The following is a 19749-nucleotide window of genomic DNA, read 5'->3' as shown; positions in this document are numbered from 1 at the left end:
ACTGATGTGACTTCTGATTCCCTATTGACTCCTCTAATGCAGGGGCTAACACGGATCAAGCATAGTTCTAAGTGCCAGGGAACACCTGTGACCCAAATAAATAGATTGCCTTCATAGAGCTGATCTTATACGGGTAGACATGAAACACACATAAGCAGGTATTACAATAGGTACTTTTTCATACTATGAAAACAAATAAAGCCAAGTGAGGGGGAAGAGACTGACTAGGGTGGCAGGAAGGGGCTGCTGTTGTGGGAGGATGATAGAGAAGAAGCCTTTCTAGACAGGTGACATTTGAGCAGATTTAAAAGAAATTTAGGAGAAAATTTTATAGCTATGTGGAGCAAGAGTGTTTCAGGCAGAAAGACTAGGAAGTGCAAAGGTCCTGAGGGTAATGCATGGTTGATATAGTCAAGAAATGGAGAGACCAGTGGGTTGCTAGCAAAGGGAGAAAGTGGGAAAATGGTAGGAGAGGCAAGGAGAGAGGAGGCAGGAGGCTGGATGACCAGGTCCCGCAGGCCCTGGGAGTCAGAGCAAGGCTTCTAACTCTTCATGCTCATGAAATGGCAAGCCTCTGGAGTATTTCAAACATAGGAAGCACAAGCCAGTCCTCAGTAATCAAAACCCATGCCATGCCAGCCATTTTCCCAAAAAGCACATCATATAGCAATGAACAATGCTGGCTTATTCTTGCCCTTATGGTGGCTGAGGCTGACAGGAAGCGCCTAAGTCAACATAGAATATGTCTGATGATAAATGCTCTGAAGGAAAGTAGAACTGGGTCAAGGTAGAGGGATTACCTGCAGGAGAAGAGCCTGATGGGAGCAAGGCAAAGTGGGAAAGCCAGGTAGGAGGCAGTTGCAATACTCTGGGCAGGAGCTGATAGTGGCTTGGACCATGATGGGGATGAAGATGTTTCAAAAGCGTGGTCCAATCCTGGATATATTTCCCATGTAAGGGTGATAGAAGTTTCTGATGATCTGCACAGCTTCTCATTGCTCTTGGAATAAAGTACAGATCCTGATCATGGCTTACAAGATTTAGCATGGTCTCATCTCTGCTTCCATTTCTAACCTCCTCTTTCCACTGGCTTTCTCATTCTGCACTGCTTTTTCACTTTACAGAACATGTCCCAGTTCCTCCAGTGAGCCATGCTCCCACTGGCCACTGGTCGTTTGTATATGCCAGTCCTCCTCAAGACTTCAGTTACCTGAATAGCTCCTTGGCCTCCTCCTTCAAGCCATGGCTTATGTTTCCCCTATTCAGAGCAGCCTTCCTGTTTTCTGGAGATGAGGTTAGCTGTCTCTCCTATGAGAAAACCCTAAGACTGACTTGACCTTTACAGCTAATCAGACTTCTAGAAAGCTGTGCACATTTTTATTGTAATCAAAACTCTATTTGTGTATCCATATCATTAACTCTGTCTTGCCTTTCGAGCTCTTGGTTGAGGGAAGAGTTGAGGAAAAGTCTCTTTCGACCACAAATGCAAAGGTATAATAGGACCCAAAGCAATAGATATACTTGGCAGGCATCATACTATCCAGTAGATAGTTGGCATAGACACTCCTCAATGTGTTTGTATTTAGAAACTTTAGGAAATACTCTTATGGTGCAGCAGGTTAAGGATCTGGTATTGTCACTGCAGCTTGGGTTGCTGCTGTGGTGTGAGTTTGATCCCTGCCTTGGGAACTTCCATATGCCATGGGTGTGACCAAAAAGTTCCCCAAAATAAAAAAAAAATTAAAAATAGAAACATGTTTGTACTGTATACTATGAAGAATAATTGGAAATGAATTTTTAGTTTTGGAACCTAATGCTTTGCCATCAGGGCCTTAAATGCCCTTGTTTTCTCAAGAATTTAATTTATTATATTCACTTTTTTTCCATGTCTTGTTGTTACTCCTGGATTGTGAACATACAACAGCTTTTAATTAATAGGTCACAATGCTCCGTAGAAAGACCTCTTGCTTCTTCCATTAAAACAACATGCACAATTTATCACATGCTCATTTCCCGAAATATGGAGTGAATTTTTTCAAACCTTGGAAACACTCCATTTCCATGAAATAAATCTCTCTAGATTGGTAAATTCCCTGAGATTATCATAACAGACTTGTTAAGTTGAACTGAGAAGGGATTTCTATTTTGAGAGAATAGTGCTTTTGGCAGTCGGTAGAGCCTTCTGTAGACATCTTTTTGAGAATGGGATAACTCATCTGAATGCATCGCAGCCAGAAATAAAGATTCTTGGTGCCTGATGGAGGTACATTCCCGGAAGGATGATAAGTCTGGCTTAGTATCGCTTGCAAAATTTATTTATGGTTGGAGCTCTCAATTTGTTTTTTTTTTCTTAATTTTCACATTTGGTTAAAAGTTTCTGTCTTGCTTTTCATTATTTATTTGAAGTCTACCTTCAAAATGCTCAAAATAAGGTTGTTTGGGGACAGACCTCTATCTGAAATCCAGGAAATAGTTTTCATTTTGGCTTCAGTTAAAACCCACATCATGTATATTAATGCAGTTTTCTCATTCTAAACCCATTTTTTGTTTTTCTGCTGTTGTCAGGCTTTTATTAACATGCTTGAAGCAATAAATCCTCATCTGTACTGGAGTGAGCTAATTGGTCCTATAATGGAGAGGTCTGCCTTTCATTTGTCAAGTTTATGTTTGCACATGGGCTGCCTCACTGAATGCAGACCAACTTGAGGAGGAAGAGCATCTTTCCAAAGAACTGCCTTGAATGGGTACTTCCAAAAAAATTCTTTCCTTATTGATGACATTTTATACAACCTAATTCTGTGAATTTATTTTTGTTAGAGGTATGAAAACTCTTCCTACTAAAATATGTATACATTTACTTCATGATATGCCATTTTCTATGGGTTAGAATGTTCATCTTACCCACAAAACTCTTTCTAATGTGAAAAATATATAGTATGGAACAGGGAACTCTATCCAATCTCTTGGAATATAAGAACATGGTGGAAGACAGTATGAGAAAAAGCATATATGTGTGTTTGTGTGTATGTGCATGTGTGTGTGTGTGTGTAGAACTGGGTCACTGTGCTCTACAGCAGAGATTGACACCACGCATTAAATCAACTATATTCTAATACAAAATCTAATAAACATATGGTCATTATCTGATTTTATTACTCCCCCTTACAATGACCTTTGTGTCCTTCTTTGCTTGGCTGAATCCTCTGCCCCTTTTAATCCAGCTATAATCTGAACCTGGCAGCCTTACCTCATTTGGGCAGAATATTGGGTAGATCATGGAGATTTCACTACCACGTGTGTTTTTACTCTGAGTGAGGTCGCTCCAAGCACATGACGCCTGGATGTCAAAGATCCATCCACCTGTAAAGGTGACTTTAATTTATTATTGTCTTAATGGAAATTCTAGACCCTGGAAAAAGTGTTGCTTGTTTGCTTTGACAACAATTCTGAGATGTCTCACAGAGGGCATTGTTCGCTTTGGCTTTTCTGGAAGCTGTGTACCTTTATCCAGGTAATAGTACTCTGATGTTCCTTGGCATTCCTTCCAGTAACACCTCCAGATCTGAACATATAACTGCTCAGAATTAATGAGGTTCAATTTGTAAACTTTTTTTTTTGTCTTTTGTCTTTTTAGGGCCACGTCCGCAGCATATGGAGATTCCCAGGCCAGGGGTCTAATCGGAGCTACAGCTGCCAGCCCACACCACAGCCACAGCAACGCCAGATCCAAGCCACGTCTGCGACCTACACCATAGCTAACGGCAACGCCGGATCCTTAACCCACTGAGCGAAGCCAGGGATAGAACCTGCAGCCTCAGGGTTCCTAGTCAGATTTGCCTCCGCGGCGCCATATCCGGAACTCCCAATTAGTAAACTCTTATTAGTCTTGTTGGCCAAGAGAAGTCTCATTGTGTTATTCTTGGGGCTATGAAAATATTACCTTTGAATTATGAAGGTCATCATGTTGGAAAACATACTTTAAAATTAAGCTACCTTGGAAAAAAAGAAAGCTTGTGGGAGAGATCACTTCCCAACAACACCGAATACTTAAATACAAGTGTACCAGAAGCTAGAGACTTGTTTAGGTTTTATAGTTACATAGTCAATAAATTTATTTTTACTTATTTATGTTTCTGCAATCACAAATTTGGGTTGGTTTATTATTTGCATTTGGAAGAGCTCTGAATAACTATTTCAGTCCCAATTCTATAGTTGAGGAAATTAAGCTGAGAGAGATTTAGAAAACTGTAGAACTAGGAACCAATGAAACTGGAATTGTCAGTCAGGTATATCTGCCTCCATGGTCCATTCTCTTTCTGTTCTACCACGTTGCATTACAGTTTTCTGGTATGCTTCAGCCTGGTTTTGGCTACTCCAAAATTGCTTATTCATTTATTTTCTGGTAGATAAAGGCTATGACTTGCAGTTGTATCATTTTCTCCTAGTACTTTGGAGGAAGAGGATACGAAGGACACAGAAACTTGTGTGTTCGGAGAACTTATAAGAGAAGCTCTATTAATACTGATTGAATTTTCCAGTAATTAACATTCATCCTATGTGGTCTTTCACTGGATTCAAAGAACCATGTTTGAGGTCAAGGCCATTTTTGTTCATTGAGCAACCGATTAGTCTTTGAGTCTGTTTTACTTCAATTGTCTATTGTCCTCAATCTCTATCTTCATCAATTTGTGTTATTTTCAGAAACACAAACAAGTTGAGTTGGACCTATCATAAGGACACTTTTATTGGAAACACTAGGAAAATTACATCAGTTCCTAGGCTGGATCAGAGAAAGGGTTGAAGGAAACATCTGAATTTCATTCCTGGAATTGTCACTGCATTTCAGGGTGGCCTTGAACAAAATTATTTTTCTAGGTTTCTCCAAAGGGAAGAGAATAGGGGCAGAAGAGGAATAACCAAAAAGCCCCACATGAATACATTTATTCTTTGCGGTGTTCAGTATTGCATTCCCATTTTCCTGACGTTACTGTGAACTCACAGGCCAGATCTCAGCGCCTTTTGAAATTCCCAAAATAGTTCTTTTCATTTATAGCTAACAGAACAAAAACAAAACCAAAACAAATAGAAAACAGGCTTGGCGCACACACAAAGCTCCAGGCAGGTGGGCCATTCTGGTCAGTCAGTGTCATTTACTGAGACCTAATTAGCTAGGCTGCCTTGGTGGCATTTTCAGAAAGGAAACTGGAATCCTCTGCCTGTAAATGTCCCCATTAGCTCAGCGTATGTGTTTTTATTGGCCTTTGGAGAAGACTCGAGGTCTATTATGGTTCTGTTGATGGCTAACAGTGTTTTTGGCGCCGACTGAGATATAGAAGAAGGTACCAGCTCCGCCCAAAGGCACTTGCAACCTAAGTTAGTAAAACAAATAACTCGCTATTAGTCTTGACCTTGCTGGAAATTGGGCTTAAATATCAGTGGTGCTAAATTCCAGAATGTTTCTATTTATGCCTTTTTGGGATGGGCAGGAATGACATTGTGGAGCAACTGTATTGCCTGGTATGCTTCCTTTCTTCCATTTTTAGCATGTCCGTCTTCCTTCCATACTCCAGGGCTTTTTCCATGGCTGAGTCAACCACGTACGTGGTCTCTCGGCATCCACTTGTTTGGATGTAATATTCTCCCTCGCTTTTAGTTCATTTTAGTCAAATCATTTTCCTCCATCTACTGCAGGCAGTAGAAAAAAGTATTGGCCTAGATAAAACCTAATTTTTTAAAAAAAATTTGGGAACAAATGTTTTCTTATATATATTTGTGCGAACATCCCTGACACTTGAAACAAAATAGGGAATCGTGTGAAGACCCTGGTAGACAGTAAATGAGAATTGTCGAAGATCCTCTGCCTATGTAGTTTTTTTCCATATTGGTAGGGAAGCCTCCCTGATGTTCATACCCACAGGGTGGGTGAAGTAGGAGAGATAGTCAGGGAAATGGAGGATGACTGGTGGGATGCAAGAAATCCATGATTTGAAAGCCCATTTTTTTTTTTTATGGCTGGTCTCAGGTTATTGCCAAGAAGAAGCCTTTATGAGGAGTGAATAGAGCTGTTTAAGGATAAAGAATATGTGTTACATATACACACTGGAATATTACTCAGCTATAAAGAAGAAGGAAATAATGTCATTTGCAGCAACATAGATGGACCTAGAAATGATCAGACTGAGTGGAGTAAGGCAGAGAAAGACAAATATCATATGAGGTTACTAATATGTGGAGTCTAAGAAAAATGACACAAAAGAACTTATTCACAAGACAAAAACAGACTCAAAGATTTCAAAACCAAACTTATGGTTACCAAAGGGGAAACATTAGGGGGAGGGATGAATTAGGAGGTTGGAGTTGACACATACACAGTACTATAAATAAAACAGACAAGTAACAAGGACCTACTGTGTAGCATGAGAAAGGGTCCTCGATGCTGTGTAGTAACATATATGGGAAAGCAATCTGAAAAGAAGAGGATATACATGTGTTTGTATAACTGATTCACTTTGCTGTATGCCTGAAACTAACACAACATTGTAAATCAACTATACTTCAAAAAAATTTGATTTAAAAAGCCAATTGGGTTTTTTTTTAAATTATTTCCCTGTACATTTTTTTTTCCTACTGTACAGCGTGGTTAGCTATGGGATCCTGCCATATAGCACTGGGAACTATGTCTAGTCACTTACGCTGGAGCAAATTGGTTTTTAATTTTTTTAATTTTTAAAAGTTTTATTGAGGTATAGTTGATTTACAATGTTGCAGTAATGTCCGCTGTACAACAGAGTGATTCAGTTATACAAATACACACATCCATTCCTTTTCAGATTCTTTTCCCATATAGATTATCACAGAATATTGGGTAGAGTTCCCTGTGCTATACAAATTGTTCATCTTGCCTCTAGTCTATACACAACTCTTGCTTATAAGCAGTCAGAAGTGTGTTGGGTTTAGTATATAAAGCTAGTTGCAATCTGCTGGTGAGAATTAATCTACATCAATGAAACATGGATTCTGGCTGCATGCAATAGCTTGGCTGAATCTTATAACATATGTTGAACAGAAGAGGCTAGACACAAGAGGCTAGAGACTGATTAACTCTATTTAAGGTCAAAAACAGGCAGATTAGTTTATGGTGTTAGAACTCTGCAGAACGTGACCCTTGGAGGCTGGTGACTGAAATAAGAAGTAATGGGGGTATTCTGGAAACGTTTCAAATATTCTCTTTCTTGGTCAGGGTGATGGTTGTATGACTGTGCTTCCATTGTGAAATTTATCAAGCTGTATACTTGTAATTTGTATATTTTTCTCTATATATTTTATAGTCAATTTTTAGGAAGAGTACTTAAAAGTTATATCTATTAGAGAGATGTTTTCATGCTTATGTATTGTCTGGAGCCATTGGAAACTTCTGCTAAATACCTGAGTTTGCTTGTTTTTCACATTAGTAACTGATTGACATTTGATTTCTGGGAAATATGTGTTAAGTAAATAATATCCAGTTTAGAAAAAGAGCCAGTATGTCTTGGACAGTAGCCTGATGGATACCTAAGTATTATGGCTTGGTATGCACCCTTATCACAACCAAAGGCAGTTAAGCCAAGCACTAAGAGCTCTTAGTGTGCTCTGTACGAGTTCGGGAGGAGAGCAGCGAGGCTAGATTATGGCAGTTTCATAGTAGATAAAAAATGATTGGTACTCCATTGTTCCTCAGATCCTGCAATGTGTGGCAGCTATTGTGGCCAGAGCTTGTCCCCTCATTCTTCACTCCCTGGCCCACTTCTGTTTGACCACTCCTTTCCCCAGCAGGAACGTCGTGTTCTCTCTCTCTTAGACACACACACACACACACACACACACACACACACACACACACACACAGCAGGGGAGTAGCCATTTGAAAAACTATGGTTGACCTGGTATATAAGAGATCAGAGAGAAGAAATAAGACAGAGGAATGAGAAGGGAAAGGAAGAGGGAAACAAAAAGGAAAAGTGAAGTAAGCCAAGAGAGATGGACCGAGGTCATCCGGAGGCTGTAAACTTTAAACAAAGACCAACTAAAAAGGACAATATAGTAAGGTCTGTCCTATCCTATTCATAAAAAATAAAATAAAAAAAATGTTCGAAGTATACTTACTCTATGCTAGGAACTGCTTACATGCTATATGCCCTCCATAATTCCATTTAATTCTAAAACTGTAAAATTGAGGGATAAGGAGGATGTAGGCTACAGTATATCAGACTGCAGTCTATTCCTTCTTATTCACTAAACTGAACCTTCTTATTCAGAGCTCACTGAGTCAGAATAATAATGCACTGTATTAAGTGCCTACAGTATCTCAAGGACCTTTATTTCATCTTTTTTTTTTTAAAAAAAAAAACTTATTGTGGTAAGAACATGTAATATAACTTGAGGTCCACCCTTCTAACAGATTTTTTCAGTGTGCACACTTTATTGTTGACAAAAGGAACAGTGTCGTATCGTAGGTCTGTAGAATTTGTTTATCTTGCTTAACTGAAAATTTATGCCCACTGACTGGTCACTTCCCATTTCTCTCTAACCGCAGCCACTGGGAACCACCATTTTTCTCTTTGAATTTGACGATTTTAGGTCCCTCATATAAATGGAATCATACAGTATTAATCTCTCTGTGACTGACTTCTGTCATTTTCCATGATATCCTCAAGGTTCGTTCACGTTGTCACATATTGTGGAATTTCATTTTTCAAAAGCCAAATACTATTTCATTGTGTGTAAATATCGGTTCCAACTTTTTCTCCACCTGTACATGTGTCCCACTGACATATTTCATCTTAAATAATTTTCTTTTTGGGGGGCTGCACCCGGCGCATATGGAAATTCCCAGGCTAGGGGTGGAATTGACGAGTGGAGGTGCAACTGCCGGCCTACACTATAGCCACAGCAATGCCAGATCCAAACTGTACCCATGGGCAGCTTATAACAATGCCAGATTCTTAACCCAATGAGCAAGGCCTGGGATTGGACCCACATCCTCGTGGATACCGGTCGGGTTCTTAACCCGCTGAGCCACAAAGAAAGAATTTTCTTTTTTTTGATTGATTTGTACATATGGCTAAGTGTGGTTACCTGTGCCTCTCTGTATCTGCTACTTGTTACTGGCTGTGACCTTATCATTTGAGGTTCTAACCAGCGTTGGCTTGGAGGTGGGCAGGACTGCATGGAGCCACTCCAGGCCACATGGACCCTCTGGCCACTCTGGTCTGGACTCCTTCCTCCTCACCACCCATCCTCCCCACCAGGGCTTCTCTGGAACTCTGCCAGCTCCCAAGGGTAAAGACAGGTCACCGAGCAGATGACCATGTTGTGCTTTAACTGCTGACCCTGACTTGTGTGTACTGGCTTTGAGGGAGGATTCTTGTGGCTTCTTTTTACTCTGAGTTTATATTTAAGCAAAGATTAGATTTGCTACACTCTTCTTACTGACACTTGAAAGGTTGGGTGTGTGCATCATTGGATAGTATCCTGCAAAACTGATGGGTCAAGTATACATGATCAGCTTGGGCATTCACATGTGAATGCCTAAAATGACTAAAAAAATGTGTAAAGGTCAATTGAAGGATCATCACAAGCATTTGAGTATCCATGTCTTGCAAGCATTATGCCAGGTGATTTGGGCAATACAGAGGTAAGATGCCAAAGGCTGGAGGGAAGAAACAACTGCGATCAGGCTGTCAAATAATATACCAAAAAACAAACCATGCTGAATGAAGGAGATTAAGAAAAAGAGCTATTGATGGGCTCATGCTAGGAAGGAAGACATGGCGCTAAAATGCTCTTTCCACATGTCTACACGAATGATCACCTCCTTGCCTTTGCAAATCAGATACAGTGATTATTGGTGGTTTGTGTAGAGTATGTCTTCACTGGCCAAATAAGTTAGGCGATGTTAGCTGAAGAAAATGCATGCAGATTTCTCTACAGTAGGATCTTTCTGAGCTTTTTTTTAAATGATATTTTCAAAACTCCAAGAGAGAGAATGATTTTCTGATTTCCCACATGTTTTGTACCTTGAAAACATTTTTATAGGCTACGTCTTCCAAAACTAGTCTTTAGAGAGTCTAGAGACAATGGTTTGACATTTTCCAGGTCATCTGCCTATCATGTTTTTCTTTCTTTTAAGTCTGAAGAAAAAAAAAATCTAGGTAGTGTAATGTAGTAAAAAAGTGACCAGAGAGTAGCTCCAGATCTGGACTCATCACTCAAGCCTGTTTTGTTGCTTTTTTTGTTTGGTTTTGTTTTGCTTTTTAGGGCTGTACCTGCAGCATATGGAAGTTCCCGGGGTAGGGGTCAAATCCAATCCGCATCTGCCAGTCTATGCCACAGCCACAGCAACGTGAGATCCGAGCTATGTCTGCAACCTACGCTGCAGCTTGCAGCAGTGCTGGATCCTTAACCCACTGAGCCAAGCCAGGGATCGAACCCACATCCTCATAGACACTATGTCGGGCTCTCAACCCACTGAATCACAACAGGATCTTCGAGGCTGTTTTTGTTTCACCTATGAGGAAGATAAATCCACCCCTGTTGTCCTCAAAAAAGTCAATCTACTTGAGTTTATATTTAAGCAAAGAGTAGATTTACTGCACTCACTGACCCAAAGACGACACTGGTCAAAAGATTGCAGGTGTCTTAAGCCAGGGAACAAATCCAGCTGTAAACTCTGTAAGTGCATTTCCAACATGGACTTCTATTTTTTCAAAATACTCAGCTTTGGGCTTTTATCTTGTGGTTCATTTTGTGTTTTCCCAGAACAATCCCTGCCCCCCAATGGAGTAGATCTGTATTAGAAAAGTCCTAAAGGGATGCGTTGGTTCCAGTCTCCTATTTTACACATAAAGAATCTAAACTTTCTTTGGAGTTTGACTTTCCTTTGGATTATAGTGGTAGTTAGTGTGATAAAGTCACCTGATTCAGAGTCTGTACCACTTCCTATAGTGGTACCCAGAGACCCTTGGATCTCTCTGAGATATGAATCTCTTGAGGCAAATCTAACCTACGGGAAATGCCCAAGGGAGATGCCTCAGTTTCACCCAGATCCTCTTACTCTTTGCAGATATAGTAATAGCTGAAATATAGTTACTCTTATCTCTTGGGGAAGAATACTTAACACAAGCAATTAGGGTTCAAAAAACTCCATCGGTCTGCTAGGGATTTACCTAACTGTCCCAGAACTACAAAGCCCTCTTCCAAACGAAGAACTAAAAAAACAATGAGCAGATCTTAGATTCTATTACATCAAGGGTCCCAGGAAATGATTGAGTTTTGCACTTGAGGGTTTTAGAATAAGCGCTGGGGAAAATGCATGGTATCTGTAAACCTCAAGCAATTTCACTGCGGCTGCGAAGGCATCCACAGAGAGAGTTTTTCAATTGGTATATTTATACTTTCTTTACTTAGTATTGATTCTAAATAAGGCTAAAACCCATCCTTGATGGGAAGCCTATGAGTAAGAACAGATGAATTAAAGTTTGTTTTATCTTCCCACTTTCCTTTTGCTGTAGCCAAAAAAAGCCTTCCTTTTAGAGGCAAACGGGATGTATTCTAGAGGCGGCAGCCACTGCTTTCAGAACAACTAAATGATGAAGTGTAGGACAGTCTAGGGCAATGGGAGTGCTGGGTTCTAGTACAGGTCTAGGGCTTCTGAAACAATTCACCTGTAAAACTGGGGGGAATGAGACTATTTTGAAGGCCCATGGCTCTCTGAACTTCCTCATCTACATGCTGTGTATGGATGGCCAGTCCTTTTTTTTTTTTCTATATGCCTCTTAAAATATCTGCTTTTGGACCACTGATAAAGCCAGTGCACTCTCCCTCTCTCCCTTTCTCTCTTATTGCAGTAGAATGATTTCATTGAATATTTGTAGAATTGAGACTAATCTCTGGGTAGTTTGCCTTTTGGCAGAAAGTGAGTGAAGAGAATGAATGACCAAGGTATGATTGTTTATAGACACAGGCTGCTCATAGGCGTGTGTGTGTGTTATGTCCAAACACCATTAAGTCAAACCTGCTCACATAGAAAAAGAACAGGCTTTGGAAATACAAAGGAGGTTTTAGCTTTGAAAAAGTTATTAAGTCTGTTTGAATCTTAGTTTTCTTCTCTCTAAAATGGACATCATACTCACCTTGCTGCTTTTTGTCAGCATAAAATGAGCTACTCTATGTAGAGAGCCTAACACCATGCTTATTGTGTAGCGGGTAATAAATATAAGCTGTTATTATCTATAAAAATGCTGGAGGAATTTTATCTTTTTGTCATTTTCTTAGTGTTTTCACTTTTGGAAAACAGTATCTATCACAAAAGTGTTTGTTGAATAAAGAAATAATTCCCTTGATGTATTTTAAGTTCCTATTATTCCTATAGAGCTGCTACAAAATTTTATACTATCATACTAAATGAGTAAAGAATAGAATAGTTTGATAAGGTAGGCAGAGGTGTGATGATATGATGATACAATTGTTCCAGCCTGTTTAATTTATTCACCAAAGTAGCAGCTGCATGGAGGAACACTTGGGATTTATTTATTAAATTGTGTCTGCCTTGAGAATTTTCCATGCACTAGAGTGCACTTGGAGGACAGCAGCAGTCAGCAAGAACAATTGGTAGTTATTGATCATCAATAATTATGCCTGGACTCAGGCATAGGGTTTTAGATGGATGAGGTAATACAAGCAATACCAACAATAATTTTATGAGGCAGATAGTAATATTGTCCTCATTTTACACCAGTGAAAATGAAGCCCAAAGTGTTTGAATAACTAGTCCAAGTTCACAGAGATCCAAGTGGCAAACACTGTACTCAAACCCAGGCACCCTGACTCACCAAATCCACTGCTACTACTATGCCTTGTGATACTTTGTCCTCAGGAAGTTTCCCCCTAGTGAGATAAAGGCAATCAATGCAATGTCATACATTCTCCAATCCAGGGAATTCTTAGGTGAATTGGAGCACATAGGAGGTGCCATCAGAAAAGCAATGAATTCACTAGGCATTCTGCCATTTTTCCCCCAGTTAGACTTGAAAGTCTCTTAACTAGTATTGGTGGGTTTTCCCCTCACTTTCTTGTAGAACTACTATGATTCATTTAGTTGGAGGTTTCAACTGAGAGGGAAAGTACCAGCCTTTGGTCATGTTTACTCATGGGCTGGGTATAGGAGTTACATGCGGTCGTTCAGAGAAATCAAACATTTGATTGTATCCAGAACAATGCTGCTTCTGGCCTCTGCACAGATGACCCTTTTGCTATCTCTAGTTCCTCTGAAATGGTTCTGTAAACACTGAAGCAACTATTCTCCAATACTTTCTGCATGAACTTTGTTTCTTTTGAGTGTGACCCTGGAAAAACCAGTGACAGAAGATAGAATTAGTATAGCAGCAGGCTGGCCAGACTTATTCTGATCCTACATGTACAACAGCTTTTCTCAGAGCCACTAAAAGAAACCATTAGGGATCTAAGGAGAAGGAATGATCCGATAAATAGGTGTCTTTCTCTCACCTGTCTAAGATGGAACTAGACATTGACCCTTTCTAGTGACCCATATTAAGTTCTTTACAGACAAGTTTTCCTTAGATTAAGGTTTTTGATTTTCTGTTACAGTGCTTCATTTGTACATGGTCTCAGGGACTGCTTACCTGATCGATGAATGCATTCACATGTGATTGCCACTTGTCAGAGAGAGAGAATTCTGACACAGTGAGATGGAGGGAAGGAATCTTAAAGCAGGGCTGAGGGCAAGCTAGGGCATGCTGGAAAGCATTGATAACCAAGGGAAGCATATGTTTACCATTGGGAGTAAAAGGGAGTTGGGAAAGCACACGGCAGATTCAGATTCCCTTTTGTTTTAGGCGGGCTCAATTGTCTTGTTTACAAATATTACTACTGCTTATCTCATTCATTCTTGACTTAGCCTGAACTCTTCTGCAGACACAGTACAAGAAAATCACCAAAAGAAACACGAATAGGAACAAAACTTTTTTCCACCTTCAAGTTCACTATCTAGCAGTGGACATATGTGTGTACAACTAGGGCTGCAGAAGACCTGGCTTTACAAAGTGGAGGTGTGGACAGTAGCATAGAACCATGGACCTGACATCTTCCTGATTTGGGTCTCCATAAAGTAGAACAGAAAATGGAGAGGCATCCATGATTGGGACTCTGGGCTGAACTTCTCCAGTTCACCTCCCGATTGGGGCAATTGCCTTCAGTGCTGGGTACCTGCCCACAGCTGGGGGAAACCTGCAAGCAGGTTCTTGGCCTCATGGGAATTTGTGTAACCCATTTTGCTGAGTAAGTCTGGCCAAGGCAGAGGTGGACAGGTAGATAATGAGAATCTAGCAATCCAAGCTAACTTTTTTGGGTTCTTTTTATATGCCAGACACTAAACTAGTCTATTTAATTGTCTTGGCCACATTAGAAGTGCTTTTATTATTTTCATTTTACAGATAAAGAAACTAATGCTGAGAGAAGTTAAATAATATGCTCAAGGACATACAAGTTATATGGCAGAGCTGGGATTCCCTTCAGTAATTCAACTTTATGTCCTAAACCTTAATCATTATGTTCCTGGATACGCAGTACTTCCTAACACAGGTAAGTGGAATCCCTATTTGCAAGTAACCCTAAGAACATACCAAGCTAGGGATCCAGAGGGGTCTGTGGGAGTGCTGACTGTTAGAAAGTGAAGCATATACCATCCTGGGATAGATACAGTCCTCTGGTTTAAAGGGATAGGAGAAGCAAACTGAGACAGACTTCAGCGTCAGTGGTGGCTGGGCACAGATGCATGGTTAGAAGGACTAGGAATGGTATCTTCCCAGTGGTCCATAATTGAGTTTTGCATCCTATTGTTGAACCCATTTTGAAGAAAGTATGTAGTGATGGTCTTTGAGCCTAAACTTTCTCGCTCTCTGCTTAGCCAGACAGGCATCATTCATCATGTTAGTGTTCACATCCAATATTGGTATCAACTGAGTAGTAAAATAGTAATCATTTTTTTGTTTGATAGATGAGTTTAAACAAGTATTTTTATTTCATCTGTAGGAAACTATAATGAAATGGAACTAGCCTTCCAAATGCAGGTTGCACTATGTAATTAGGTAGATAAACATGGCTATAGAAGTTAGAACTGCATGAACTTTTAACAAAGAGCAAAGAGAATATTATAGTCATTTATTGGTGAGGATGTAATTCTTACCATGGTCAAAGGAACAACGTTTTCTTGATGATAGCTTTACCTCTAGCTTTAGTAAATACGTGACTTTGTATACTGCCCTGAGTGTGTTTTCAGTTGAAGATAGTTATCATTCGTTTTCACTTTCAACATCAGAAGAAGTCACGGATGTAAACCTCTTGCTCATTTAAGTTTTCTTAAGTAGTGCCTTGATTTCAAGTGGAAAAGAAACAAAATTTATGGTACAAAACAGAAGCCTGACTCTAACGTTTTATACACAAGGTTTGGGTCTTTCTTTGAATTGAAAGAGAGTCTGAAAAAAAAAATGTGATCCTTTTCTGTGCTGTATCTCCTCCAGTCTTTTTAGTGGAAGTTGTAGTTTAGTGAAAGTTGAGTTGTAGAGTGTCCACTCAAGCCAAGCTTCTTCTAGGTATTTCTGCCCCCTTGAGTGCTCTAGTCATCCTGTCAATCATTTTATGTGTTTTAATGTGTTTTATGTAGTTGGCATGTGCTTCAAAGGTAGCTATGAAAATGATGGTGCTGTAATACCCTTGCACAAATATCTTTAAGCATTAGCAAGTAGGCCTGTGGGCGAGAAACCGAAAGGCAGGACTACTGCGCCAAAGTGTACATGCATTTGAATGCGATGAACATTAGGAAATTATATTGCAAAATGCCTTGTTTTCTCTATTACATGGAGGGCATGAACGTGTCCATTTTCTGGTACTTTTGTCATCATCAGATATTATTATTTTTTAATTTTTGTACAGCTGATGGGTGAAAACTGTCATCTTAGTGTTGCTTTAATTTTTTCCAGTTCCTCAGTCACCACAAAGTTGAATATCCTTTAGTGTTTATTAGTGATTTGATCTCTTCTTTTTTTGAACTATCAGTTCAAATCCTTTGTGTATTTTTCTAGTGGTTCTAATGTGTTATTCTTAGAGTTGTAAGAGCTATTAATGAGTATTGATTTTTTTGGTAAATATTTTCCTCCACTTGTTCCTTGTTTATTGAAGATCCTTATGATGTCTTTCAAAGTATCTGAGTTGAAATATTTAGTTAGTAAAATCAACTGACATTTGTATATATGTCCTTTGAGTTTTGTGTGTTACTTAAAAAGACTTTCGTGTGTCTATATATATATATGCTATAGTTTTTTCTAGTGCTTTGTGTTCACAACTCAAGCCATAATTTATTAATGATCTTATTAACATCTATTTCCTTCTAACGCCTTTTGAAGCTTCTCTTATTCATTTGAGTCTTTCATTTGTATATATAATGAAATATATAGCTAAGTTTTTCAATGGATATCTAATATTTCCAACTGCGTTTTAAGTAGCACATAATTTTACCTCTAAATTGAAGTATCATCTTTATCACATAATAAATTCTTATGTATGTTCATTTCCAGACTTTTATATTCTGTTCCAATTTATTTGTTTGTTCCTGACAGTCACCCCATTGTTTTAATAAGTGTAACTTTATATTTTGAACTTGGTACGCTGAGTTTTGTGGGGTTTTTTGATGCAGAATTTTTTGGCTATTCTTGGAAGGTACTCTTTTTGTTAACTTTAGGAACAGCTAGTAAATATCCTTTCGAAAAATCTCAGTGGAGTTTTGATTGAAACCATGTAGTATATATAGATCTACTGGAGAAAAGAAAGTCATCTTTCCAAGCAAGGGTGTCTCCTTGCCCAGGGTGTCTGCCAGCATATTATCAAGAACTGGTGCCACAAAAATGTTTGAGTTGCTCAACACACTCCCAAAGTTAACACTGAAGAAAAATATTTCTTTCTTAATGAATGTTAAGTCTACACCCTGCCTCATTTCATCTGCAAAATGAAACTAAGATCTTAGGATGGCTGCCTGGGGAAGTTCTGGGCCTGTCATTTGAGAAGCTTTGCCATCTGGCTCTAGAAGTGATTCATAGTCGGATCCTGCATGATGTCAAAATGTTGAAAAAATTATAAAAACCTTGAACTAGATTATTTAGGTTAGATTCATTATATTTTCAATGAAGACTAATATTATTAGTTTGTCTAACTTTTATCTAAGGCTGTGCATGCATAGCTCTGAGAGTGCTGCCCAATTCAGTTGATTTTCATTCAGAAAAATTATCAGTAAAATTCCAAAAAAAAAAATCTACGAAAATGTTATTTGACATTATATACACCAAAATTACTAGATACATTAATAAACTTTTCATCTTTTCTTTCTTTCCTTCCTTCCAACAATGCCTTATTTTGCTTTTGAAAGATTGGAGAGAATAGATCCATTTTCCAAAGTGTGGTTTTTCTTATTACAGGGTTGTGAATTTTACAAATTGCTGGCAAATCTGAATGTTTAAACAGCTTGGTTAAATGAATGTTTGTATATTCATATAACATTGTTATTGTACAGCATTTTGAAATAATGAGAGATTGTTTATAGTATGTAATGGCATGAAAGGTTGAAGATATGTGATCGAACAGAGCTGAATCAATCTGCAGGGACCATATAGGATATAATCCATTTTTGTTTAAAACAATTTGTCTGTTAAACACACACAGACATACTTAAAGAAATGTGAACAATAAGCACTGGATCTTGGAGTTGGGAAGTATAAAATTATAATTCTACCTTATACATATTTATATTATTTTACAATTTTATGACAAGCATAAATAAGTTCTAAAATGAAAAACAAAAAAATTTTCATTTTGGAAAATGCAATTTTTAGATTATTTATTAATGGCCTTACTTTCTATGATCACCTTTTTCCATAATGTTAGATTATTGAGCGTTAACTCTACCTCAGAAATCATGTTTTCTTCTAGCACAACACTATCTGTAGATGCAATTCGGGAGTATTACTATTATTATGACCTTGAAAGATTACCGAGTGCCAGCCATGGAATTGTAGTTCTGCATGGAACTGTGTAGTACATTGCCTCATTTAATCCTCACAACGCTCCTTTGAGCTAGATATATTGTGTGCATTTTAGAGATAATCAAAACTGAATTTTAGAGAGTATAGGTCGTTAACAAAGTCCTCCAGCCTATTAATCAACATAGTAGGAAATCAGACTATAGCTTCTGATTCCAACTATGGCTTACCAAATATCCTACAGAACAATTACCATATGGAAATTAACAAACACAAACTAGAGAGACTTTTCAGAATTCAAAGCTATAACCTCCAATATTTCTTATGTAGATTAACCTAGTAGGGCTGCCAAACCATCAGAATGGGTAAAGTGTGTAGCTGCCACCATGGGAAATCACTATTTGCTCAGGTCTGTAGCCTTCAGATATGTTCTCTTGGTGAGGAAGGAGTTTGGGGTTTGGGAATGCAAACTGTTACATTTGGAATGGATGGGCATTGGGGCCCTACTGTACAGCATAGGGAGCTGGGTGTGATTGGGTCATTTTGCTGTACAATAGAAATTGAAGAAACATGGTAAATCAACTAAAAAAAATTAAAAAAGAAAAGCTAAAGCCAAGCATCCTCATTTTTCTTTAAAAATATGTTACTTTACCTGGATTGAGGCAACAAAGCACAAAACAAACTGGGTGGCTTAAAGAATAGAAATGGAATTGGGGTTAGTAGATGCAAACTATTACCTTTAGAATGGCTAAGCAGTGAGGTCCTACTGTACGGCAGAGGGAACTATATCCAATCTCTTGGAACAGAACATGATGGAAGATTGCATGAGAAAAAGAATATATGTAAATATATTCACATATATATGACTGAGTCATTATGCCATACAGCAGAAATTGGCACAGCACTGCAAATTAACCATACTTTAAATTAAAAAGAAAAGGATGGAAATATAGTGTCTAGAAGTCCAAGTCAGGGTCTCAGCAGGGTCTCTTCCTTCTGAGAACTGTGAGAGACATTCAGTTCCAAGCCTCTCTCCTAGCTTTTGGTAGATTGCTGACCTTCTTTGGGGTTCCTTAGCTTGTATACGCATCACCCCAGTCTCTACCTTTGTTGTCACATGTCTCTCTCCCTGTGTGCCTGTCTGTGTCAAATTTCCTCTTTTTTTATAAGAACACCAGTTATATTGGAGTAAGGTCTCCTCCCCAACCCCCAGTTCAGGATAGCCTCATCTTAGCTAATTACACTGCAATGACCCTGTTTCAAAATAAAGTCACATTCTGAGATATGGGGGTTAGGACATCAAAACTCAGATCTCATGCAGTGTCATGATTTTAGTGTTTATCTAATCAATTTTGCAGTTTCCTGAACCCAACACATTTCCTAGTGTGTATCAGTGGGAACTCATAGCCCTTCGTTATATGCCATTTTCTGGAGCATCAAGAATTAAGTAATTTTGAAACCCATTTTCTTCTTTATAGGTCCTTTGGGTTGTAGGGACGTAGCTGTCAGGAGTTGGGGGAAGGAGGAATTTGGTGTGATGACGCATGGTCCTGAGGGTTAGTTTTTGGAGTGATAAGGTTATTCTGCAGCTAGATGGTAGTGATGGTTTCTAACTTTGTGACGCTATTAACAATTACTGAATTGTACACTTTAAAAGATGTAATTA

At 38.8% G+C, this 19749-nt stretch overlaps 1 long non-coding RNA gene across 2 annotated transcripts in view; it reads left to right on the top strand.

The window, feature by feature from the left end:
* LOC146403709 (uncharacterized) overlaps positions 1-19749 on the top strand; it is a 271379-nt gene that overhangs the window by 128653 nt on the left and 122977 nt on the right. For both annotated transcript variants that reach the window (XR_014843454.1, XR_014843455.1), the window contains one exon: positions 14490-14637. This is a non-coding gene — a long non-coding RNA (uncharacterized LOC146403709). The remainder of the gene's footprint in view (positions 1-14489; positions 14638-19749) is intronic.

The sequence above is a fragment of the Sus scrofa genome, chromosome 4, assembly GCF_054392235.1.
Source record: "Sus scrofa isolate SSC_HxYL_T2T_F1_AM1 chromosome 4, Sscrofa_HxYL_maternal_Yorkshire_Landrace_v2.0, whole genome shotgun sequence".
Classification (NCBI taxonomy): Eukaryota; Metazoa; Chordata; class Mammalia; order Artiodactyla; family Suidae; genus Sus; species Sus scrofa.
The sequence above is the reverse complement of the archived record's forward strand: the minus strand, read 5'-3'. Positions and strand labels throughout refer to the sequence as shown.